Raw genomic sequence first — 26,636 nt, 5'->3', positions numbered from 1 at the left:
CCTTCTTGTACAGGTCCCACCTTCCCCAGAAGGTATCCCAATGATCCACATATCTGAATCCCTCCCTCCTACACCAGTTCTGTAGCCACGTGTTCAGCTGCACTCGCTCCCTGTTTCTAGCCTCACTAGCACGTGGCACCGGTAACAATCCTGAGATTACTACTTTGCTCGCCCTGCCTTTCAGCTTCCAACCTAACTCCCTATATTCGCTTTTCAGGTCCTCATCCCTTTTCCTAGCTATGTCATTGGTACCGATATGTAGCACGACCTCTGGCTGCTCCCCCTCCCCCTTAAGAATCCTATAGACTCGAATTTCCGAATGCTCCTTCCGCTGTTTGTGCTTGGTCGCTGCCTGGGCATGTCAATGTTGTTCAAACTGGCTGGCACCTTCACAAATGCTTTTTCTCCATTTTAGGCAGTCTCGGGCAAAAGATTTCCATGAATAAGTGGAGATGTCACATTTTTTCAGGGAGGCTTTAAGGACATCTTTGTCATGTTTCCTCTGACGTCCTGGTAGCCTCTTGGTGTGACAGAGCTCGGAATTGAAAGCTTGTTTTGGGAGACTTGTCTCAGGCATGTGGACAATGTGGCCTGCCCAATGTAACTGACTAGCCACGACTAGTGTCTCGATACTGGGATGTTGGCCTGAGAGAGGACACTGATAATGGAGCGCCTGTCCTGTCACTGAATTTGCAGGATCTTGTGGAGGCATCGCTGGTGATATCTCCCCAGGGCTTTGAGATGTCTGCTGTACAGTGTCCATGTTTCTGACACCTGCAGGAGGGCAGGTAACATAGAAACATAGAAAAATAAGAGCAGGAGTAGGCCATTCGGCTCTTCGAGCCTGCTCCACCATTCAACACGATTATGGCTGATGATCCAAACTCAGTAACCTGTTCCGCTTTCTCCCCATTTCCCTTGATCCCATTAGCCCCAAGAACTATATCTAACTCTTTTTTGAATACATTTAATGGTTTGGCCTCAACTGCTTTCCATGGTAGAGAATTCCACAGGTTCACCACTCTCTGGGTGAAGAAATCTCTCCTCATCTCAGTCCTAAATGGCTTACCCCTTATCCTTAAACTGTGACCCCTGGTCCTGGACTACCCCACCATCGGGAACATCCTTTCTGCATCTAGTTTGTCCAGTCCTGTTAGAATTTTATAGGTTTCTATGAGATCCCCTCTCATTCCTCTAAATTCTAGCAAATGCAAGCCTAATCGACCCAATCTCTCCTCATACGTCAGTCCTGCCATCCCAGGAATCAGTCTGGTGAACCTTCGCTGCACTCCCTCCAAAGCAAGAACATCCTTCCTCAGATAAGGAGACCAAAACTGCACACAATATTCCAGATGTGGTCTCACCAAGGCCTTGTATAATGGTAGCAAGACATCCTTGCTCCTGTACTCGAATCCTATTGCTACGAAGGCCAACATACCGTTTGCCTTCTTAACTGCCTCCTGCACCTGAATGCTTACTTTCAGCAACTGGTGCGCAAAGACATCCAGGTCTTGCTGCACCTCCCCCTTTCCCAATCTATCACCGTTCAGATAATAATCTGCCTTCCTGTTTTTACAACCAAAGTGGATAACCTTTATCCACATTATATTGCATCTGCCATGCATTTGCCCACTCCCCCAACTTGTCCAAATTGCTTTTGCCACCAAAGTGGATAACCTCACATTTATCCACATTATACTGCATCTGCCATGTATTTGCCCACTCACGCAACCTGTCCAAATCACACTGCAGCTTCTCTGTATCCTCCTCACAGCTCACACTCCCATCCAGCTTTGTGTCGTTTTTGTAACACTGCGGCCCTGTAGACAATGAGCTTGGTGCCAGATTTAGAAACATCGAAAATAGGACCAGGAGCAGTCCATTCGGCCCTTCGGGCCTGCTCCACCATTCAAAAAAGATCATGGCGGATTGTCTCATTCAGTACCCTGTTCCTGTTTTCTCCCCATATCCCTTAATCCCTCTGGTATTAAGAAATATATCGATCTCCTTCTTGAGTATATTTAATGACTTGGCCTCCACTGCCTTCTGCGCTAGAGAATTTCACCACCCAATAAGTGAAGACAGTTCTCCTCATCTCGGCTCTAAATGGCATACCCCGCATCCTGAGACTATGGCCCCTGGTTCTGGACTCCCAAGCCATCGGGAACATCCTGTCTGCATCTATCCTGTCTAGTCCTGTTAGAATTTTATAGATTTCTATGAGATCCCTTCTCATTCCTCTAAACTCTAGTAAATGTAGGCCGAGTCAACCCAATCTCTCCTCATACGCTAATCCTGCCATCCCAGGAATGAGCCTAGTAAATCTTCTTGGCACACCCTCCATGGCAAGAACATCCTTCCTCAGATAAGGAGACCAAAACTGCACACAATACTCCAGATGTGGTCTCACCAAGGCCCTGTATAACTGCAGTAAGACATCCTTGCTCCTCTACTCAAATCCTCTTGCAATGAAGGCCAACATACCATTTGCCTTCCCAACTGCTTTCTGCACCTGAATGCTTGCTTTCAGCGACTGGTGTACAAGGACACCCAGGTCTCGTTGCACCTCCCCCATTTCCAATCTATCACCGTTCAGATAATAATCTGCCTTCCTGTTTTTACAACCAAAGTGGATAACCTTTATCCACATTATACTGCATCTGCCATGCATTTGCCCACTCCCCCAACTTGTCCAAATCACATTGGAGCCTCTTTGCATCCTCCTCACAGCTCACATTCCCCCCCCAGCTTTGTGTCGTCTGCAAACTTGGAAATGTTACATTTAATTACCTCACCCAAGTCATTCATAATATATTGTGAATAGCTGGGGCCCAAGCACTGATCCCTGCGGTACCCCACTAGTCACTGTCTGCCACCTGGAAAAAGACCCGTTTATTCCTACTCTCTGTTTTCTGTCTGTCAACCAATTCTCAATCCATGCCAGTATATTACCCCCAATCCCATGTGGTTTAATTTTGCACACTAACCTCTTATGTGGGACCTTATCAAAAGCCTTCTGAAAATCCAAATACACCACATCCCCTGGTTCTCCCTTATCTATTCTACTATTTACATCCTCAAAATACTCCAGCAGGTTTGTTAAGCAGGATTTGCCTTTCGTAAACTCATGCTGGCATTGTCCAATCCCATTTATGCTTTCCAGGTGTTCTGCTATCACATCCTTTATAATAGGCTCTAGCATTTTCCCCACTACTGATGTAAGGCAAACTGGTCTATAATTCCCTGTTTTTTTCCTCCCTCTTTTTTTAAATAGTGGGGTTATATTTGCCACCCTCCAATCTGTAGGAACTGCTCCAGAGTCGATAGAATTTTGGAAGATGACCACCAATGCATCCACTATTTCCAGGGCCACTTCCTTTAGTACTCTGGGCTGTAGATTATCAGGTCCTGGGGATTTGTCAGCCTTTAACCCCATTAATTTCCCTAGCACTATTCTTTTACTAATACTGATTCCCTTCAGTTCCTCTCTCTCATTAGACCCTTGGTTCCCTAACATTTCTGGGAGGTTATTTATGTCCTCCTTTGTGAAGACAGAACCAAAGTATGTGTTTAATTGTTCTGCCATTCCTTTGTTCCCCATTATAATTTCTTCCATTTCTGACTGTAAGGGACCTACATTTGTCTTCACTAATCTTTACCTCTTCACATAGTTATAAAAGCTTTTACAGTCAGTTTTTATGTTCCTCGCAAGTTTACTGTCATTCTCTATTTTCTCCTGCTTAATCAACCTGCTTGTCCTCCTTTGCTGAATTCTAAACTGCTCCCAATCCTCAGTCTTGCTGCTTTTTGTGGCAATTTTATATGCCTCCTCTTTGGATCTAATACTATCCCTAATTTCTTTTGTAAGTCACGGTTGAGCAACCTTTCTGGTTTTATTTTTGCGCCAGACAGGAATGAATAATTGTTGTAATTCATGCACACATTCTTTAAATATTATCCATTGCCTAGCCACTGTCAACCCTTTTAGTAAAGTTCCCCAATCCACCACAGCCAACTTGCGCCTCATATCTTCATAATTTCCTTGATTTAGATTCAGGACCCTAGTTTCGGATTCAACTACTTCACTCTCCATCTTAATGAAGAATTCTATCATATTATGGTCGCTCCTCCCCAAGGGACCCCGCACAACAAGACTGTTAATTAATCCTTTCTCATTGCACAATACCCAGTATAGGATAGCCTGTTCTCTAGTTGGTTCCTCAACGTATTGGTCTAAAATTGGGGTGGCACAGTGCCACAGTGGTTAGTACTGCAGCCTCACAGCTCCAGCAACCTGGGTTCAGTTCTGGGTATTGCCTGTGTGGACTTTGTAAGTTCTCCCTGTGACCGTGTGGGTTTCCACCAGGTGCTCTGGTTCCCTCCCATAGCCAAAGTCTTGTAGGTTAGTAGGTAAACTGGCCATTGTAAATTGCCCCTGGTGTAGGTGGTGGGAATGTGGGATTAATGTAGGATTAGTATAAATGGGTGGTTGTTGATCGGCACAGACTTGGTGGACCAAAGGGCCTGTTTCAGTGCTGTATCTCTCTATGACTCTATAAAAAACCATCTCGTACTCACTCCAGGAAATTCTCCTCCACAGTATTATTGCTAATTTGGTTTGTCCAATCTATATGTAGATTAAAGTCACCCATGATTACAGTTGTACCCTAATTGCATACATCTCTAATTTCCTGTTTAATGCCATTCCTTACATCTCCACAACTTTTTGGGGGCCTATAGACAACCCCCACCAATGTTTTCTGTCCTTAGCTCCATCCATACAGATTCCACATCATGATTTTCCGAGCCAATATCCTTCCTCACTATTGCATTGATTTCCTCCTTTACTAACAATGCTACCCCACCTCTTTTTCATTTTTGCCTGTCCTTCCTAAATATTGAATACCCCTGGATGTTCAGTTCCCATCCTTGGTCACTCTGCAGCCATATCTCCATAATCGCAACTATATCATAACCATTTATATCTATTTGCGCTGTTAATTCATCTGCCTTATTGTGAATGCTCTGTGCATTAAGACACAATGCCTTTAGACTTGTCTTTTTAACATTGTTAGTCATCTTAGCTTTATTTTGCACTATGGCCCCATTTGTTTCTCACCCTTGTTTTCTCTGCCTTCCACTTTTTCTTCTTATCTTTCTGTCTTTCATTTCTATCCTTGTTTCCCCCTCCTCTGTCTCCCTGCTCAGATTCCCATCCCTCTGCCATTCTAGTTTAAACTCTCCCTGACAGCACTAGCAAACACCCCGCTGAGGAAGTTGGTCCTGGTCCTGCCCAGATGCAACCCGTCCAGCTTGTACTGGTCCCACATTCCCCAGAACCAGTCCCAATGTCCCAGGAATCTGAATCTCTCCCCACTACACCATTTCTCCAGCCACATATTCATCAGATATATCCTGCTAGTCCTGCTATTTCTACTCTCGCTAGCAGGTGGCACTGGTAATAATCCTGAGATTACTACCTTTGAGGTCCTACTTTTTAATCGCTGCCTTCGGAGAATACTTGGCATCAGGTGGCAGGACTATATCTCCAACACAGAAGTCCTTGAAGCGGCCAACACCCCCAGCTTATACACACTACTGAGTCAGCGGCGCTTGAGATGGCTTGGCCATGTGAGCCGCATGGAAGATGGCAGGATCCCCAAAGACACATTGTACAGCGAGCTCGCCACTGGTATCAGACCCACCGGCCGTCCATGTCTCCGTTATAAAGACGTCTGCAAACGCGACATGAAATCGTGTGACATTGATCACAAGTCGTGGGAGTCAGTTGCCAGCATTCGCCAGAGCTGGCGGGCAGCCATAAAGACAGGGCTAAATTGTGGCGAGTCGAAGAGACTTAGTAGTTGGCAGGAAAAAAGACAGAGGCGCAAGGGGAGAGCCAACTGTGCAACAGCCCCAACAAACAAATTTCTCTGCAGCACCTGTGGAAGAGCCTGTCACTCCAGAATTGGCCTTTATAGCCACTCCAGGCGCTGCTTCACAAACCACTGACCACCTCCAGGCGCGTATCCATTGTCTCTCGAGATAAGGAGGCCCAAAAGAACTACCTTTGAGGTCCTACTTTTTAATTTGCATCTTAACTCCCTATATTAAGCTTGTAGGACTTCATCCCTTTTTTTTACCTATGTCGTTGGTACCGATATGTACCACAACAACTGGCTGCTCACCCTCCCCCCTCAGAATGCCCTGCATCCACTCAGAGACATCATTTGACCCTAGCACCAGGGAGGCTACATACCATCCTGGCGTCTCTTTTGCAGCCTCAGAAAGGCCTGTCTGTTCCCCTTACGATTGAATCCCCTATCACTATAACCCTGCAACTCTTCTTCCTCTCCTCCTGTGCAGCAGAGCCACCCATGGTGCCATGAATGTGGCTCTTGCTGCTTTCCGCTGAACCATCTCCCCCAACAGTATCTAAAGCGGTATATCTGTTAGAGAGGGGGATGGCCACAGGGGACTCCTGCACTACCTGCCTTCCTCTGCTGTGTCTGGTGGTCACCCGTTCCCTTTCTGCCTTTGCAGGATTTGCCTGTGGTGTGACCACCTCGCTGAACGTCCTATCCAACGATGATCTCAGCATCACGAATGCTCCACAGTGAATCCACCCGCAGCTCCAGCTCCATACTACGGGTAGCCAATAGCTTGGATGGATACACTTCCTGTACACATGGTTGTCAGGGACACTAGAAGCATCCCTGATTTCCCACATAGCGCAGGATTGGCATATCACGCATACGAGATCTCCTGCCATGACTTACCTATAGATTACTTAGTTACTCCCTTTAATTAAAAAATACTAATTACACTAGGGGCCTTGTTCTACTCCAAACACTACCCACAACAATCTAAAGTCCTTACTTTTACTTTTGAAGCCAATGGACTGCAGTAGTATAAATAGTCAAAAAAGTAGAAAAGCTCACCTGAACCTACTTACTAATCAGCTGCTTCCCTGCGCCCGCGTCACTTTTTGAATCCTGACGTCACTTGGAGTTCCGCAGCCTGAAGGTTCCGAAGATACGCCTCTCCTCAGCTCCTCTCGGGTCTCGGCCTCTCTGCCTCTGTTCGCGCCCTTTATCTCTCTCTCTCTCGCCCCACCTCTCCTCAGCTCCTCTCGAGTCTCCCCGAATTTACCTGTATCCTCACCCCGGCGGCTCTCTGTTTCCCTGCTCTCACTGTTAGTTGTGACGTCACTCTGATGTCACTTTTAGATTTTTCCCTTGCTCCGCTTTCCTACTCTCTCTGGCTCTGATCTCTGACTCTGATTTGGGCGCTTTTTAAACCTTCGCCTCCTCAGGCTGTGCTTCGCTCTCCCACTCTCTCAGACTCCGGTCCAATGTTGTTTGAAGTCCTCACAGCCGTCCGATGGGGAAAAAAGGCTTCTTCAACTGTAGAACAGTCCGTAGTCTAATTCCAGCTGTAAGTGATGCTTTCCTTTTCCAGTGATGGATTTCAACAATTAACAACTTACAAACTCTTTCAATAGAATCAGTCTGACTTTAGAGTTTTTGATGGATAAAAGATTGTCACAGTCTAACTTCCCTTCCTTCAGTTTAAATTATCAGAGATCTCTGTTTTGGCTTGACTTTTTTTAGAATTTTGAGAGATAATAATAATTAAACAGCTTAAATTCTCTTCCTTCAGTTTAAATGGCTGAGAGCTCTTTTTTCAGGTGCTAACACCAGCTGTCTGTCTGTGTTCAATGAAATGAAATGGTTTGTGCATTGGCAAAACTGTTGGAAAGCCTGAGTGTAATGTTTTCTCCCCCCCCGCCACTCCCACCATTTCCTTCACCATAACCTCACCCATGCGCATTTCTCCTTTCAGATACCCAAGAAGTGCCATCCGGCCAGGCAGTGGTGGAACAGCAAGAAGACAGTGATGATGAAAATGTACCTTCACTCGATTTCAAACTTGCAGCCACCAGATCAGATACTGACATTGCATTTAATTTAAAAGATAGCATAGAGGTGAGATCTGCATGTGTTGTGGCACTGGACACAAGTGGCCTGCAGCAAAGACAGGGGCAAGGCTACCGTAGGTGCTATCTCGCTGGACAGCAAGGCCGCACACATGATCTGCTGCAGAGGATTTGGTTGAGGACTTCAATGAGACAGCCTACAGAAGAAGGCTGATGGGTATATACAACAAACTTCTTGGTACCTTGGGAAGCCTGCTGTCATGTAAGCTCAGACTCCTTCCATCATGACTGTGGATTACTGTATGCAAATGGGCTTGTATGGTATCGCAGAAGTCAAGCAATATGTCTTCCAACAGATTGCTGAGGCGCCGGCCAGAGGGGTGGCTGTGGATCCATGGAGCACAAACCTGATGTCGTGTCTCAGAAAGGCAACATTTGTCTGCTGTGCTAGTCCTCTTGCTGTTGCCTGACAGCCAATCAATCCATGCTGCAGCCATCAATGCCAAGATTGTACAGTCTACATCTGGGCCTTCTAGGCGCAGAGCTGCTTGCGTTCATCCTCGAAGGCCATTTGTAGTATTCTTCATTGAAATTCAGCAGCCTACCAACTGCCGTGCTGTAGCTGCAGATTGCTGGACTGCTGTGACACCCTGCTAGCCTTTTGGAACACTGGTATCCACAGCCAAGATGGCAGAGGTCAGAGCTTGCATGAGAGCTGTCTGAGCTTGCACAACAGAAATCTGAGCTTCCACTACTGCACACAGACATTGGAATCTGAGACATCGGCAGTCAGTTGCTGCATCATGGTTGTGTCTGCAAGCGTGCTAAGTGAGTTGGCTGGAAAGGATGGACATCAAGCTGTGTGTAAAACCCTGCACAGAGTTGGTGCAGAATTCTTCCATGCTCCTTGACATTGCACACAGGTTTTCTGGCAGGCCTACCAATACATCAAGCATTTCATTATGCATACCCATCAGCCTTCTTCATCAAAGGGCTCCTCTGAGTCCTCTGCAGCAGATCTTGTGCATGACCTCAACTTCCGGTGAGCTGGCACCCACACCAACCTTGCTCCCTGCCCTGCCTACAGGCTACTCGTGTCTAGTGTCTCACCACGTGCAGATCCCGTCTCTATGTCATTCACTAAATTACACATGGTGTCAGTATCTGACCTGATGGCTCTGAGTGTGGAAGTGAATGACAATGTCTCTCCTTCATTGCTATCTTCTTACTGTTCTTCCAACTGTTGCTGTTCCTGCACTGTCTGGTGGCTGTTCTTGGATACCTGAAAGGAAAAAGGCACAAGAGTAGGGTTGTGTGAAGGGGAGGGAGGAAAGCAAGAGATACATGCTTACACTATCTGCAGGCTGTAAATCAGAAGAGTTTGTGGGATGTGAGAAGGAGGATGAGGTATGTGCCCTTACTACCATAAGTACTTCTTTCAAGTGGTGTTCAACATGGAGGAGCACCGATTCACCAGCTGAGAGAGGGCAAGTAGATGGTAATCAGCAGGAGGTTTCCTTGCCCATGTTTGATCGGATGCTATGAGACAGCATGGGGTCTGGAGTCAACGTTGAGAACTCCCAGGGCCACTCCCTCTTGACTGTATACCACTGTGTGGGTCTATCTGTTTTAGTTCATGGGGCACAAGAACCAGTACTGGGGAAAAAGGGAGCTGTTCCTTTGGGACAGATTCTACTTAAACTGGGCTGGGATCAACATCCTGGAAAATTGTATAACTAGGACTGTGTGCAAGGCTTTAAATTAAAAGAAGGAGGGTGGGTCACGTGAAGAGAGCTTTAGAAATCTAAAAATAAAATTCAAGGGAATAGTAGGGGAGGTGGTGGTGTACTGGTATTGTCACTAGACTAGTGACCCAGGAACCTGGTATTGCTCTGCGGACATGGGTTCGAATCCCACCACAGCAGAAGATGGAATTTGAATTCAATTAATAAATCTGGAATTTAAAGCTAGTCTAATGATGGCCATGAAACCATTGTTGATTGTTGTAAAAACCCATCTGGTTCACTAATGTCCTTTAGAGAAGGAAATCTGCTGTTCTTACGTGGTCTGGCCTACATGTGACTCCAGATCCACAGCAATGTGGTTGACTCTTACATGCCCTCAAAATGGCCCAGCAAGCCACTCAGTTCAAGGGCAATTAGGGATGGGCAATAAATGCTGGCCTGGCCTGTGACAACCACATCCCATGAATGAATAAAAAAAAATAGAACAGTGTAGTGATTTGGGTAAAGACCAGCAGAATGGGACAGAAAGGGCAGGGAGTTTAATTGTAATAGTATATCAGGGAATGAGGTTCATGCAAAGAATTGTAGTAAAAATTAAAGTCTTGTTATCTGAAAGCATTTGTGACAAAATAATGGCACAAATAGAGGTAACTGGATTTGATAAAATCACCATTACAGAGACATGGTTGCAAGGTGACCAAGGTTAGGAAATAAACATTGCAGGGCATACAACAGTTTTAAAAGACAGGAAGAATGGAAAAGGAGGAGGAGAATCCCTGATAGTAAAGAATGAAGTAAGGGCGATAGTAAGAAAGGATCTTGGCTCAGACGATCAGGATGTAGACCGCACCTGGAGTACCGTGTGCAGTTTTAGACACCATATCTAAGGAAGGACATACTTGCATTGGAGGTGGTACAGTGAAGGTTTACGAGATTTCTTCCTGTGATGAGAGGGTTGTCCTGTCATGAGAGGCTGAGTAAATTGGGCCTGTACTCTCTGGAGTTCAGAAGAATGAGAGGTGATCTCATTGAAACATATAAGATTCTTAAGGGGCTTGACAGTGTAGACACTGAAAGGCTGTTTCCCCTGACAGGGGCACAGCCTCCGGATAAGGGGTTGATCATTTAGGATCATTTAGATGTGGAGAAATTTCTTTTCACAACTCAGAAATTGTGAATCTTTGGAAATCTCTATCTTCCCAACCAGGGTTGTTGATGCTCGATCATGGAGTATATTAAAGTCTGAGATAGGCAAATTTTTGATCTCTCAGGAAATCAAGGCATATGGGGCGTGTGTGGGAAAGTAGAGTTGAGGCAGAAGATGAGCCGTGATCGTATTGAATGGTGGAGCAGGCTCGAGGAGCCTATGGTCTACTCCTGCTCCTACTTCTTATGTTCTAAGGACCTTGCCACAACAGGTTCGCAGAGTCCCTGCCTGTCTTGGATTATAGTTATGCACACATTAACAACATTATTGTCACATTTATTGATGCCAGTGCAGCCAGAGCCAGCATGGTGACCTCCACTGCTGCTGTTGCGATTGCAGCTGCTTTTATTATTCCCCAATCATGGCCTCCCACACCCCTCCCCTCCTCCCCCCACCCCCACCATCACCTCCCCCAGGATCACAGCCTAGTTCTGGGGTTTACGAACATACAAACATATGAATTAGGAGCAGAAGTAGGCCATTTGGCTCCTTGAGCCTGCTCCGCCATTCAATAAGATCATAGCTGATCTGTTTGTGTTTCGAATTCCACACTCCATCTACCCCCGATACTCTTGATTCCCCTGCCTAACAAGAATCTATCTACCTCCGCCTTAAAAATATTCAATGACCCCGCCTCCACCACCTTCTGAAGCAGAGCGTTCCAAAGTCGCACAACCCGCTAAGAGAAAAACATTTCTCCTCATCTCTGTCCTAAAAGGGCGACTCCTAATTTTAAAACAGTGCCCCCTAGTTCCCCTCCACATTCACCTTGTCAAGGCCGTTCAGGATCTTATAAACTTCAATCAAGTCTCCCATCATTCTTCTAAACTCCAGTGTAAACAAGCCCAGTCTCTCCAAACTTTCCTCATAAGACAACCTGCTCATTCCAGGTATTAATCCAGTAAACCTCCTCTGAACCATCTCCAACACATTTACATCCTTCCTTAAATAAGGAGACCAAAATTGCACGCAGTATTCGAGATGTGGTCTCACCAATGCCCTGTATAACTGAAGCATAACATCCTTACTTTTATTTTCAATTCCTCTCGTAATAAAGGATAGCATTCCATTTGCCTTCTTTATTACTTGCTGTACCTGTATACTAACATTTTGTGTCTCCTGCACTAGAACACCTAGATCCCTCTGCACTTCGGAATTCTGCAGTCATTCTCCATTTAAGTAATACTCTGCTTTTTTATTCTTCCTGCTAAAGTGAAAAACTTCACATTTTCCCACATTATACTCCATCTGCCAGATTTCTGCTCACTTAGTCAACCTATCTATAATCTGTCTGCAACCTCCTTATGTCCTCTTCACAACATACTTTCCTACCTATCTTTGTGTCATCTGCAAATTTAGCTACCATGCCATCGCTCCCCTCATCTAAGTTATTGATATACGTTGTAAAACGTTGAGGCCCCAGCACAGACCCCTGTGGGACTCCACTCATCACATCCTGCCAATCATTTATGCATACTCTGTTTTCTGCCAGCCAGCCAATCTTCTATTCATGCAAATATGTTACCCCCTACACCATGAGCTCCTACTTTGTACAATAACCTTTCATGTGGTACCTTGTCAAATGCTTCCTGGAAATCTAAGTACAGTTTGTCAACGGACTCCCTTTTATCCACAGCACATGACACTCCTTCAAAGATATCCAACAAATTGGTTAAACATGATCTCCCTTTCACAAAACCATGCTGACTATTCCCAATTACTTTGAGTTTTTCTAAATGCCCAGCTTTAACCTCCTTAATGATCGACCTTCCCCACGACAGACATCAAGCTAACTGATCTATAGTTACCTGTTTTCTGCCTCTCCCCTTCTTGAATAGAGGGGTTATCTTTGCTACTTTCCAGTCTGGTGGAACCTTACCAGAATCTAGTGAATTTAGAAAAATGAAAACCTTTGAATCTACTACCTCATTAGCCACCGCTTTTAAGACCCTAGGATGAAGCCCATCAGGACCCGGGGACTTGTCAGCCTGCAGCTCCATCAGTTTGGTCAGTGCCACTTCCCAGGTGATTGTAATTTCATGAAGTTCCTCTCTTCCTTCCACCTCCTGATTTACAGCTATTGCTACAATGTTTTTTATATCTGCTATAGTGAAGACAGAAGCAAAATATTTGTTCATCGCATCCGTCATTTCCTTATCATCTACTATTCGCTCCCTATTCTCACTCTCTAGAGGAGCAACATTCACTTTACTTAACTGTTTTCCTTTTTAAATACCTGTCGAAACTCTTACTATCTGTTTTTGCATTTCTAGCTAGCTTCCTCTCATACTCTAATTTCTTTTTCCTGATTAACCTTTCAGTCATTCTCTGCTGTTCTTTATATTCTGATCAATCATCTGAACTGCCACTCATCTTTGCACAATTATATGCCTTTTCCTCAAGTTTGATTCTTTCCTTAACCTCTTTAATTAATCACGGATGGTGGGTCCTCCCCTTAGAATTTATCTTTATGTTAGGAATATAATTATTCTGAGTATTCTGAAATATCCCCTTAAATGTTTGCCACTGCTTCACTATTGATCTATCTCCTAGCCTAGTAACCCAGTTCACTTCAGCTAGCTCAGCTTTCATGCCCACATATAGGTTTAAAATACCAGTCTTAGACCCACTCTTCTCTCTTTCAAGTTGGATGTTAAATTCAATCATATTGTGGTCGCTGCTACCGAGAGGTGCCTTTACTCTGAAGTCATGAATTTGTCCTGTCATATTACACTATACCAAGTCTAATATAACCTGCTCTCTGGTTGGTTCCAGAATGTGCTGCTGTAAAAAATCATCCAGGCTACGATTGTTAACCTGATTTTTTCAGTTTATGCGTAGCATAAAATCACCCATGATTATTGCTGTCCCTTTATCACAAGCACCCACTATTTCTTCTTGGATACTACGTCCAACACTGAGATTACCGTTGGGGGCATGTAGACCACTCCCACTAGTGACTTCTTTCCCCTACTATTCCTCATCTCCACCCAAATCGATTCTACATCCTGATCTCCTGAACCAAGGTCATCTCTAACTATTGCACCAATGCCATCCTTGATTAACAGTGCTATCTGAACACCTTTACCTAGCTTGCTATTCTTCTTGAATGTCACATACCCCTCAATATTCAGGACCCAATCCTTGTCATTCTGCAGCCACATCTCCGTAATGGCTATCAGATAATATTTATTTACTTCAATGTGTACTATCATTTCATCTACTTTGTTATGAATGCTATGTGCATTCAGATACAGAGCCTTTAGTTTTGTATTTTTGTTATCTTTGTAACATCTAGTCTTTACTGTTGTTGTGTTCTTAGGTTTTTTCTCTCTGTCCCTTCCTGCCATTCTCTGACCTTCATTTCCCATATTACTATTCTGCTCTCCTGCCTTGACTCTACCCCTTGATTTGCTGCATCTACTCAAGCTTGATCCCTCACCTCCCCCCTTGTTTAGTTTAAAGCCCTCTCTACTTCCCTAGTTACACAGTTTGCTAGCACATTGGTCCCAGCACAGTTCATGTGCAGACCATCCCAACCTGGTTTCTGACAGCATGTGGCAGGTGGGCATCGCAGATTCACCCATTATGCTGTGGAAACTCACCATGAGAATTTCAAAATCCTAGTGTAATTGCTGGGACAACATTCCATAGATTTTTTGGCCAGTTCAATGTTTAAGCTATTGCCTCAAGTAGTGATGTTGACTGACAACTGTTTCTGAGTGTTTTGAAGAGAGGACTGGAGCCTTTAGTAGACAGAGAAATTGGGCTGGATTTACGGCATGACCCCAGCTGAAATGGGCAAGATAGTGGCAAAAAATGAGGCAAAAATTTGCATTGAGGCCCACCATTACCTCACCATTTGCTCCTCAATTTCCTCCCTCACACCAGCCAGAACAGCCACCTCTTCCCCATGTAAATTCTGCCAGGCGCACTGGGCTTCCCAGGACCATTACATAATAGTTACATAGGTGGCTCACAGTTTCCCACATTGAATTGCATCTGCCTATTCCACTCAGGTATGGTTCCTGACTTCCCTCCCAGGGTTACAAACTTCAGTGCCCTGGGTGTTGCCTCCCCAATCCATGCCAGTTTTTCCTGTAGCTTCCTGTTTGGATTCTTCTAATCAGATTTCCAAATATCCCACAGCCCCAAAACAGTCCGAACCAAGATCTCAAAAGTCATAAATGACATTTTAAATGAATATGACAATTGTAAGAATACAAGTTTGATACAACTTGACCAAATTTAAAAACTTGATCAAATTTTACACTAGCAGAATGCTTTGCAAAGTCAAAAGAGATTTTTTGAAGTTAAAACAAAACCTACTAAAAGCTGCAAGAGGCTTTTCCACAGACAAACTGGTCTGTGAAGAAGATCACGGACTGAATTTTATGGGTCCCCTCGGGACGGGAACGGAGGTTGGGGGGGCCCATAAAATTGTGTTGTAAGGCAGTGGGTGAAGTGTCCATCGTCTTCCCGATACCTTCCAATTTAGTCCAGGGCAGGGAAGGTGAGGATGGCCTTCCTGCCTCACGCCAATTGAAGCTCTTAAATGGTCCATTAATGGGGTTAGGATCCCTCCTTTGGGAACAATACAGGGTCACCAGAGTGTCCTCACTGGCAGCAATCGCTCCCCCCCACCCCACCCCCCCGCTCCAAGAAACCCTCCCTACCCTCACTAACCTCACCCCCAACCCATAGCCAGGGCCTGCCTGAATGGCCCCGGTGACCCCAACCCCACTCAGCTGTCCTGGGATCTCTGGACTTTTGGTATTGCAGAGCTGCCGGCCTTCTGATTGGCTGGGAGCTCTGGAACTGGGAGCTCGTCCCTTAAAGGGACAGGGTTCCTGACAGTGGACAGTTAATTGCCTGCCTGCTGTGAAATTGCAAAGTGGGCCAAGGTGGGGTCTTCCCTGACCTTCCAGTCCACTGTTGGGTCCCTGTCGCAAGAATAAAATTCAGCCCCACACTTATGAAACTGTCGAAAGTTTAAGCAGAGGCTCAAGAGTCATAAAATGGCACTGAAGCCGACAAGCAATCATACTTCAAAGCTGTGTTTTGTTTAGATGCAAAGTTAGAAGCTGAGTGAATCTTCATGTTTCAATAAGTATGATAAGAAATGAGCATGATTGGACTGAGTCATCATTATAGAGTCATAGAGTCATGCAGCATAGAAACAGGCCCTTCGGCCCACCACGTCCATGCCGACCATAATGCCTATCTATACTAATCCCAACTGCCTGCATTAATTCCATATCCCTCTATGCCTTGCTCATTCAAGTACCTGTCCAGATGCCTCTTAAATGTTGCTACTGTTCCTGCCTCCACCACCTCCTCAGGCAGCTCATTCCAGATACCCACTATTTTTTGTGTGAAAGATTTACCTCTTTGATCCCCTTTAAACCTCCTCTCTCTCACCTTAAATCTATGCCCTCTAGTTTTAGTCACCTCTACCATGGGAAACAGACTCTGGCTATCTACCCTATCTATGTCTCTCATAATTTTATATACCTCTATCATGTCCCCTCTCAGCCTCCTTTGCTCCAGGGAAAACAGACCCAGCCTATCCAATCTCTCTTTATAACTCAAGTCCTCCAAACCAGGCAACATCCTTGTGAATCTTTTCTGCACCCTCTCTAGCTTAATCACATCTTTCCTGTAGTGCAGCGACCAGAACTGCACACAGTACTCCAAATGCGGCTTAACCAACGTTATGTACAACTGTAACATGATGTCCCAACTCTTGTACTCAATGCCTTGGCCGATGAAGGCAAGCATGCCATACGCCTTCTTCACCACCCTGTCTACCTGTGTTGCCGCTTTCAGGGAGCTATGTACATGCACCCAAGCTCTCTCTGCTCAACAACACTCCCCAGGGCCCTGCCATTCACTGTATATGTCCTGCCCTGGTTTAACTTCCCAAAATGCATCACTTCACGCTTGTCTGCGTTAATTCCATTTGCCAATCCCTTGCCCACTTTCCCAGTTGACCTATATCCTGTTGTAACCTTAGACAACCTTCTTCACCGTCCACTATACTACCAATTTTGGTGTCATCTGCAAACTTACTAATCATGCCCCCTACATTCTCATCCAAGTTATTAATATATATGACAAACAACAGAGGGCCCAGCATCGATCCCTGCGGCACACCACTGGTCACCAGCCTCCTATCTGAAAAACAACCCTCCACTACCACCCTCTGCCTCCTATCACCAAGCCAATTTTGTATCCAATTTGCTAGCTCACCCTGGATCTCATGTGTTCGAACCTTCTGGACCAGCCTACCATGCGGAACCTTGTCAAAGGCCTTGCTGAAGTCCATGTAGACAATGTCCATCGCCCTGCCCTCGTCAATCCTCTTGGTCACCTCCTCGAAAAACTCAATCAAATACGTGAGACATGATTTCCCACGCTCAAAGCCATGCTGATTATCTCTAATCAGATCTTGCCTATCCAAATGCATATAAATCCTGTCTCTCAGAATCCCTTCCAATAACTTTCCCACCACCGATGTAAGGCTCACCAGCCTGTAGTTCACCAAGAGACAACTTTCAAGAAGTCAGTAATTTCAGGGATTCTGATTGTTTAATTATCTTGGTGGTCCTGGAATGTATAACTGGGAAAAGAAGTTTAAGAAAGGTCTACAAACAATGTCAAGGCAGGCTCTAACATCATGGTTTGAACAAAGAATTAGGCGCCCCATTGGACATTGTAGCTTAAGGTGGATGTTGTTCGGACTGTATGAACCTGTCAACAGAACATCCACGTCCATCTTGGAATGGAGGGTATAAAGATCATTGTAAGGAGTGATTTGGTGCTGCAGCCGGGCAACTTAATTTGTTTCTGAAGAGTATGATCAACAGGAGGTGGCAGCTCACTGGGTGATCGTATGCATAACTTCTTGTGATGTAATTGTGACAAACATGTGTATTGTATTGTTACCAGAGTAAAGACATTAGTGCTTAATTTGGGCTTTGAGTGCTGTCTCATTATTTCTTGTAATCCTCCGATCTGCACTGTAGAGTAACTTATCAAGGGTAGAAGGTTACGTCTTACACAATAGTGCATTATCCTTCCTTATCCTCCTTGATCTCTCTTCGATACTGTTGATAATATTATACTCTTTTAACACTGCTCCTTTGTTATCCAGCCCTTGCTTAGCTCCACATTTAGCATCTGATAATAGAGCATCTCTAGCAGTGGCTTTACTTACCATGCTACATTGGCACTCTGAAGTCCCCCAAGGATCCATCTACATACTGTCTCTTGTTACCTACGGACAGGCTTTATCCAGCACTTTGAAGACACCCTGCACTACGCTCAACCACCCCTTTTGTTTTGCTATTGCATTTGTACTGTCAGAGTGCTTGTCCTACATCCAGTCTGGAATGAGCTGTAACTACTTGTGGTTAAACATTGGGAATACCAAATCCATCACCTTCTCCCTGCCCCAGTCTCTGTATCTTTGCTACCACATCCATCCTCTTCCCTGGCCACTATCTCAGCCTGAACCAGACTGTTCATGAGCTCATAACCTCAGTGTCCCATCTGAACTTGAGATGTATTTCCAACACCAGTAACTGTACATCACAATGGTCATCTAATTCCCTCCAGTCACACTACCTACCTCTTCCCCTATCTCAGTCCATGTGCTGCATTCATGCCTTTGTAATCTCCAGACTCGACAATTACGGGCGGCACAGTGGCGCAGTGGTTAGCACCGCAGCCTCACAGCTCCAGTGACCCGGGTTCGATTCCGGGTACTGCCTGTGTGGAGTTTGCAAGTTCTCCCTGTGTCTGCGTGGGTTTTCTCCGGGTGCTCCGGTTTCCTCCCACAAGCCAAAAGACTTGCAGGTTGGTAGGTAAATTGGCCATTATAAATTGTCACTAGTATAGGTAGGTGGTAGGGAAATATAAGGACAGGTGGGGATGTTTGGTAGGAATATGGGATTAGTGTAGGATTAGTATAAATGGGTGGTTGATGTTCGGCACAGACTCGGTGGGCTGAAGGGCCTGTTTCAGTGCTGTATCTCTAATCTAATCTAAAAAAAAATTCCAAGGCTCTCCAAAAATAGTTTTTCTGGTTGGAAGTTTCATTACCTCCAGTAGCACGCTAGTTTACAAATGCCATTGTATGCTATTTTACAATAGATATGGTTTATTTTAAACAGATTAATGACCGAGTTAAAATAGTTAAAAAGGAATTTGACATGAATGCTTTAACCAGTCACCGTTAGAGGAAATTAGTTGTCATATTGTTTAAATTACAGCAGCTCACTGGATTTAATTATAGTAATTTTAATTCCTGACTTGCTACTTCATTTTTGGTTTGTTATTTTGTTTTGTCTTTCTATATAAATATATTTAATACTTTCTTTGTTATATTGTTGTAGGGTAATTGTACTGTTTCATTTATTTCACTAAAAACATTAATCTCCAAATAAATATTTTACATATCACACTGACCCATGAAATGGATGGAATATCAAGTAGGCTTCTGTTTGATTTCACTCCACCAATTAAAGCAAAAAAAATGAAAGAGCCCAACAAGATCTGCATGAAGTATAAAGGAAAAGCCAAAATCAGAACTGGTTTGAGCATGTTCTTTGAAGAGAACATTATTCCTGCATCAGAGTTACTTCATGTGAGGCAGCTGGTAGAGTCTCAGATTTAGACTGGCAATCTGATTGATCAGAAGCACTTTTGCTGAAGGGAAAGCAGATACATTGTCTTCAGTTGAAGCTGGTGTTATCTGAGACCACCTCATGTTTTCAAATTGAGTCCCCTGTGCTTGCCTGCATTCCCTTCATCTGCACTATCTCTATGATGCAGACTGACTACATATTTGGCATAGAAGATTGAGACACTCTGTGGGGCATCTTCAGGGTCTTCATTATAAACCTAAAAACAATTAGGATAATGAAAAGAAGCAAACACTTCCTTACAAATTTCAAATTCATTAATATTTACATACACAACATTAATATTCTTTAAAATTACCAGCTGCTAAATGAACACCCCCCCCCCCCCCCCCCAGAGAACACAACATTGCTAAGCTTGAAGGATCTTTCATTGATCAAAACCAAAAGTCAAAAGAGCTTGAGGCAATGATTTAAATATTAACCACTAGCTATTTAAGTTTTTTAACAAACAGCCCATTAGGAGTCTTTTATGAAAACATATTATTTCATGCACAGTAAGCCTGATAAAAGTTTCGTACATTGTACTGGCTGGTTCAATATCTTTCTTCCTTTTTGTGTTCAAGGCATTGTGTGCAACTACATTTTAAAAAACACCCCTTCCCACAAAGCTACAGGCAATGTCTCACTGCAATCTTCTCTTGTATAATGCTATCTAAGTATGTACAGCCTGGCCAATATACTCAATGTTCTGTATCCCCTTTCTGCTCATTTAGGATATCATTGTCCCCCTGTAATCATATTCCCAAGTGCAAAAAGAAGCCATTCAGCCCATTGCACCTGTGCCAGCTCTCCGAAAGGAAAACATATTGTCTGAGGTAATGGGTAATGTTAGAGTTGTACACGTTCTATCCTCATGAATTAGTCCTCCGTATTCAATATATGCAGCACTATGGGAAGAAATAAAGGGATTCACATCCTGACAAATTTGTAAACTGCAATTTGAAGTGCAGAATTTGTACCCCAGTCTGCATTAAAGCATATCTTAGCCAAATATGACCACGGTGACTGCAACAACTACCGTGGAATCTCCCTGCTCAGCATAGTGGGGAAAGTCTTCGCTCGAGTCACTTTAAACAGGCTCCAGAAGCTGGCCGAGCATGTCTACTCTGAGGCACAGCATGGCTTTCGAGCAGAGAGATCGACCATTGACATGTTGTTCTCCCTTCATCAGCTACAGGAGAAATGCCGTGAACAACAGATGCCCCTCTACGTTGCTTTCATTGATCTCACCAAAGCCTTTGACCTTGTCAGTCGACGTGGTCTCTTCAGACTACTAGAAAAGATCGGATGTCCACCAAAGCTACTAAGTATCATCACCTCATTCCATGACAATATGAAAGGCACAATTCAGCATAGGGGCCTCATCAGACCCCTTTCCTATCCTGAGTGGCGTGAAACAGGGCTGTGTTCTCACACCTACACTGTTTGGGATTTTCTTCTCCCTGCTGCTCTCACATGCGTTCAAGTCTTCAGAAGAAGGAATTTTCCTCCACACAAGATCAGGTGGCAGATTGTTCAACCTTGCCCGTCTAAGAGCGAAGACCAAAGTACAGAAAGCGCTCATCAGGGAACTCCTCTTTGCTGACGATGCTGCATTAACATCTCACACTGAAGAGTGTCTGCAGAGTCTCATCGACAGGTTTGCGGCTGCCTGCAACGAATTTGGCCTAACCATCAGCCTCAAGAAAATGAACATCATGGGACAGGACGTCAGAAATGCTCCATCCATCAATATTGGTGACCACGCTCTGGAAGTGGTTCAAGAGTTCACCTACCTAGGCTCAACTATCATCAGTTCCGAAGAAGGGTCACTGACCCGAAACGTTAACTCTGCTGAGTTCCGAAGAAGGGTCACTGACCCGAAACGTTAACTCTGCTGAGTTCCGAAGAAGGGTCACTGACCCGAAACGTTAACTCTGCTTCTCTTTCCACAGATGCTGCCAGACCTGCTGAGTGAATCCAGCATTTCTTGTTTTTGTTTCAGATTTCCAGCATCCGCAGTATTTTGCTTTTATCATCAGTAACCTGTCTCTCGATGCAGAAATCAACAAGCGCATGGGAAAGGCTTCCACTGCTATGTCCAGACTGGCCAAGAGAGTGTGGGAAAATAGCGCACTGACACGGAACACAAAAGTCCAATTGTATCAAGCCTGTGTCCTCAGTACCTTGCTCTACGGCAGCGAGGGCTGGACAACGTATGTCAGCCAAGAGCGACATCTCAATTCATTCCATCTTCGCTGCCTCCGGAGAATCCTTGGCATCAGGTGGCAGGACCGCATCTCCAACACAGTAGTCCTCGAGGCGGCCAACATCCCCAGCTTATACACACTACTGAGTCAGTGGCGCTTGAGATGGCTTGGCCATGTGAGCCACATGGAAGATGGCAGGATCCCCAAGGACACATTGTACAGCGAGCTCGCCACTGGTATCTGACCTACCGGCCGTCCATGTCTCCGCTTTAAAGACGTCTGCAAACGCGACATGAAGTCCTGTAACATTGATCACAAGTCGTGGGAGTCAGTTGCCAGTGATCGCCAGAGCTGGCGGGCAGCCATAAAGGCGGGGCTAAAAAGACAGAAGTGCAAGGGTAGAGCCAACTGTGTAACAGTCCCGACAACCAATTTTTTCTGCAGCACCCGTGGAAGAGTCTGTCACTCTAGTATTGACCTTTATAGCCACTCGAGGCGCTGCTCCACAAACCACTGACCAACTTCAGGCGCTTACCCATTGTCTCCCGAGACAAGGAGGCCAAAGAAGAAGTCAAATATAGCCTTTCAGCAAAATGATAACACCACAGAAGATGAAGAACTATGCAGAATGTTTAATGCACAATCAGAGAATGCCAAAAAAAAACTAGTCTTCAAACCTTTCCAGATAACAACAACAACGTTGCTTTAAGAGCCAGACCTGTTTGACTGTCATTTCAGGCAGGCAAGCAAAGTACTGGGGGCATAAATTTTAGAATTACATTTGCTTGCAGTTCGGCTGAAGTCTTGTAAAATTGGGTCCAATGCCTTCCTCCTGAGCTCTTTAGTTTGCATCTTTTGTTTCCTTCCTCCTGGGACATTTTCACATTTGCATTTCTAAATAAATCTGTTCTGGCTGCTATGAAATTGGAGTGTTTGTGGCATTAGCATGCATTTGCAGCTATTTTTGTTTGGCTTTCATGTATTGTTTTAGATTTTGCAAATTTGCCAAAACCTAGCTAAAAATACCCAACTGTAAAATAGGTTATTTTTCCTACATTATTTTTGAATACAATGGAAACATTAAAAGCTGATTTTTTTTGGACAAAATTTGACCCTTAAGCTTAAAACTTAAGCATTTATGTACCGAATACTTTAAATATAAATTTTACACACATTTTGAGAGCTGGGAAATAGAATGCCATCCATTTCAGGCAGCTAATTTTAGCATAAAGCACTCACAGTTCAGATGCAGCAATGTGCCATAACCCAATTCTCAGAAGAACATTTCCTACAACACAAGTGTGACTTATTTTATTTCAAAAACCAGCTATCCTTATCCCTCTATGGGTGGAATCTTACCATCTTTGAAATTTTTCTGCCATCAGGAACAAATGGAGGTCTCGATCCCGCTGGTGTTGGTTCGCTGCACAGCATTGGGATCATACTGGAGGCGGTCAATTAAGAAGCCACCTAAGCGTTCGTCATCCAATTAAGAATGGTGGATGAGTTCCTGAGGCTGGCGGCCCAATCAGAGGGCCTGAATCTCTGGACGGCCAGCAGGCCCACCGGAAGAGGTGGGCCCTGCTGAGACACGCAGGAAACTGCGAAGGCGCCTCAAAATGGAGGCACTCTCTGCAGCACCCTGAAAGTTTAAAAATCACGCATGGCCACAGCTGTCAGGTCATCCGTGTGGAGAGGGAACACCCCCCCACAGGTTGGCTTGCAACCGCAGTTGTGGCCGTCGCACCCCAGCAGGTGCCTGCTGCAGTGATTGAGGGGAGGCATTGACAGTACCACCAGCCACCACCCCCCCCCCCCCCACTGCTGGGAGGCCACCTCCAGTTACCTGCCAAGCTCCTGGAGGCGCCATCAACTTTTCCCCAGTTGGTCTCTTAATGGATCTAAATGGCTACCCATTGCTACCGCATTGACTGCACCTCCAGCAAGGTTGTTTGGAGGCAGGAATGTGTTAGGTAGCAGTTGGCCAGGGGCTGCAAGAAGTACAGAGTCTGTTACAAACTGTTGTTTAGCTCATGAACTGAAGTAACCTGAGCTCAGACACTGGCCTGTGCTGGTAAAAACCAGTTTGAACTAATTAATTTATGTGAATGACAAGGGAGAGATCACAGGAATAGAGTCTTATTTGGACACGGAGTGATACTGGGGTCTTTGGGCCTGGGCCAATAAGGAGAAGATACGAACGAGGTGAGCAGGCCTAAGCCAACAGGAAAGCGACAGCAAAGCTTGAAGAGATAAGAAAGAGAATAAGTATGGAGAATCTCAGGCATAGAGCCAGCGAGAAACTCCGGAGAGCAACCATCGCGGAAGTGGAAGCCCCTGCTTGAGCAACGCGGCGACGACGTAAAAGAGAGAGAGAACGGAATGCCTGGCCAGCGTCAGCTCTCCCCATTTTCAGGTATTATCCTTTGTTTTCTGTGACTAGGTCAGGGAAAGGTCAGAGGAACCTAGTGGGTGTGCATATCGATTCTAGTTAGCTTTGTTATTAACTGTATAACCCAGTTTGAGTTGCATGCTTTTGTCTAACCAAGTGTATAAGCCTTATTCTTACATTGTACAACAACGTGAATAAAGTAAATTGATAGTTAAAGAAAGGACTGAGTTTCCTCCTCTTTGTACTAAGCCATTAATCGTAGCCGGTGGATTAGGTGGAGGGTGGCTCTCCTGTAACCCCGATATCCCAAACACCCAGCCTGAGCCTGAATTAAGAGGACTTAGTCCCACGTGACGGCCAGGATCAAGTGGGTGAAGGGAATAAAGGGGCCAAGGGGGAGTTTACTCCGCGCCACGGTTTACATAGCTGACCAGGTGAACTATTCTTTTTTAAGTTTGCTCCTGGTTGCGCCTCTGCGGGGCTGGGTAGATTCACCCTATGAGTGCTACTGCCAACTTAGACCCAGCTTTATTCTGTGTGTCCATGTCTTCTTGTAACTAAGGGCTAGAAACTGGGTTATTCCGATTTTCAGATGTAGTGGTTGTGATTTGTGACCTGCCTGTGCCCGTTCAGATTGAGGTGAGTGTGATTGTAATGTCTGGCCGAGTGGGTCCTGCACTGTCGTCTTTTTCTTGATGCTGCTGGCTGCCTCTCCTCTTGTTTGGGCAGGCAGTCCCTCTTAAAGGAAAGCTGCGCTGATTAAAATTGATGGAATTTAAATAATGGTCAAGTGAACACAGACAGAGTTTCGGGGTGACATATGTGGCACTGGAGCAATTAGAGATGGAGGAGGAGAGATGCCATGGCTCCACAGGAGGTCAGGAGGTTCTCAAGGAGCACCCTTAGAAAAGAGTGACTAGTGAGGTCAACTCCCAGAATCTGGACCCGAAGACCGGCCAGCAAGCCACAAGCCGTCTAATAACTTCATGCAGGTGGAAAAGGTCAGTGAATGCATCTTTACAAGAGATTTCCTACCCAGCACAACAGAATGTACCATATCCTCATCACTCACCTAGCAGCACTCTCTGGCACTCAGGACTTACAAGTAACATCCACCTCACCCTGACACATCTTCCAATGATGCCAGCCTCTTGCTGCTTCCACATACCTTCAGCTATTCAGCTATGGCAGGCACACCATCCAAACACAGTGATATACATTCACTGATGTTCTGCTCCCTCTCTTGCAGGACAAGGTGACATAAGGACAAGGGAACAGAGCACAGCTGACAGGGGACAAGGACACCTACATCTCCTGAGACCTAAGAGGAGATGGTTCTCAGCATCATGGGGCCGGCTGCAACAAAGACTGTGGCATCTGATATTGCTGAGAACATAGGGGATTACAGCATCTTCCTGCAAATGTCCTTTCTCAAATCCCAGTTCACCTTCATCCTGCTGTTTAGCATTACTGAGCAGCCTGTTGATGGTGTGACCATGGACCCCTTGGTCCTCCCCCCCCCCCCCCACACCCCTGCCTTCCCTCACACCAACCTTCCCTTTCTGAGTTCCTGCTTTCAGACACCCAGGAACTGCCACCTGCCCAGCCACAGCTGCCCCGGGAGGAAGAGAGAGAGGAGCAGCACAGCAATAATGGAGAGGCCCTGTCACTTGATCTGATACTTGCAGTCACCAGCTCAGATAATGGCACTGCATATACCTCAGAGGCTAGTATAGAGTTGGGATCAGCACATGGTGAGTCACTGGGCATGAGTGGGCTGCATCCATGCTGGGGTAAAGGATTGTTCATTTGCCAGTTCACCGGGTGGTGAGGTCACAGATGGGTTTTGCTGCAGAGGACTCAGATGAGGATCTAGATGGAGTGGCATACAGGATACCACTGATGGGTATGTACACCAAAATTCTAGGTACGCTGATTGGCCTGCCAGGCAGTTTCCGGTGACTGTTAAGGAGCATGGATGAATCTGGCCCCAAGTTAGCAGAGGGCCTGGTGCAGAGTTTTTTCTCTCCGCAGCTTCTGCTCCATCTCGCTGTCGTGCTGCAGACCCAGAGGCACTGCCAATGCTGCCCCCAGACCGGTTGCAGCCTTTATGTGGACAGGTCACCTATTCCTCTTTCCCCCCTCACCCCTCCCCTGAAAGGATGCAGTAATAGTTCTGACAAACCCAGGAACTCATCACAACACCTCCAAAAACACTCTAGAGTACATCCAGATGCACGGCAATGGGAGAAGTTCTTAGAAATCACCTTGCCTCCAATTTAGGTGCCTGACCCTTTAAATAACACTAGTGCAGGGCCCATCTTATAGTAGAACGCCTGTTGTTTGCAGAATGATCAACAAATTTGTGCCAGGACTAGTGTTGTCCAGATTAGGGATCCTGGTGTTACATCAGGTGATTGTGCTCAGGGGGAGGTGGTGGCAAAGTGGTAATATCA

This window comes from Heterodontus francisci, chromosome 5 (assembly GCF_036365525.1).
Source record: "Heterodontus francisci isolate sHetFra1 chromosome 5, sHetFra1.hap1, whole genome shotgun sequence".
Taxonomy (NCBI): Eukaryota; Metazoa; Chordata; class Chondrichthyes; order Heterodontiformes; family Heterodontidae; genus Heterodontus; species Heterodontus francisci.
This window is presented reverse-complemented; position numbering follows the sequence as displayed.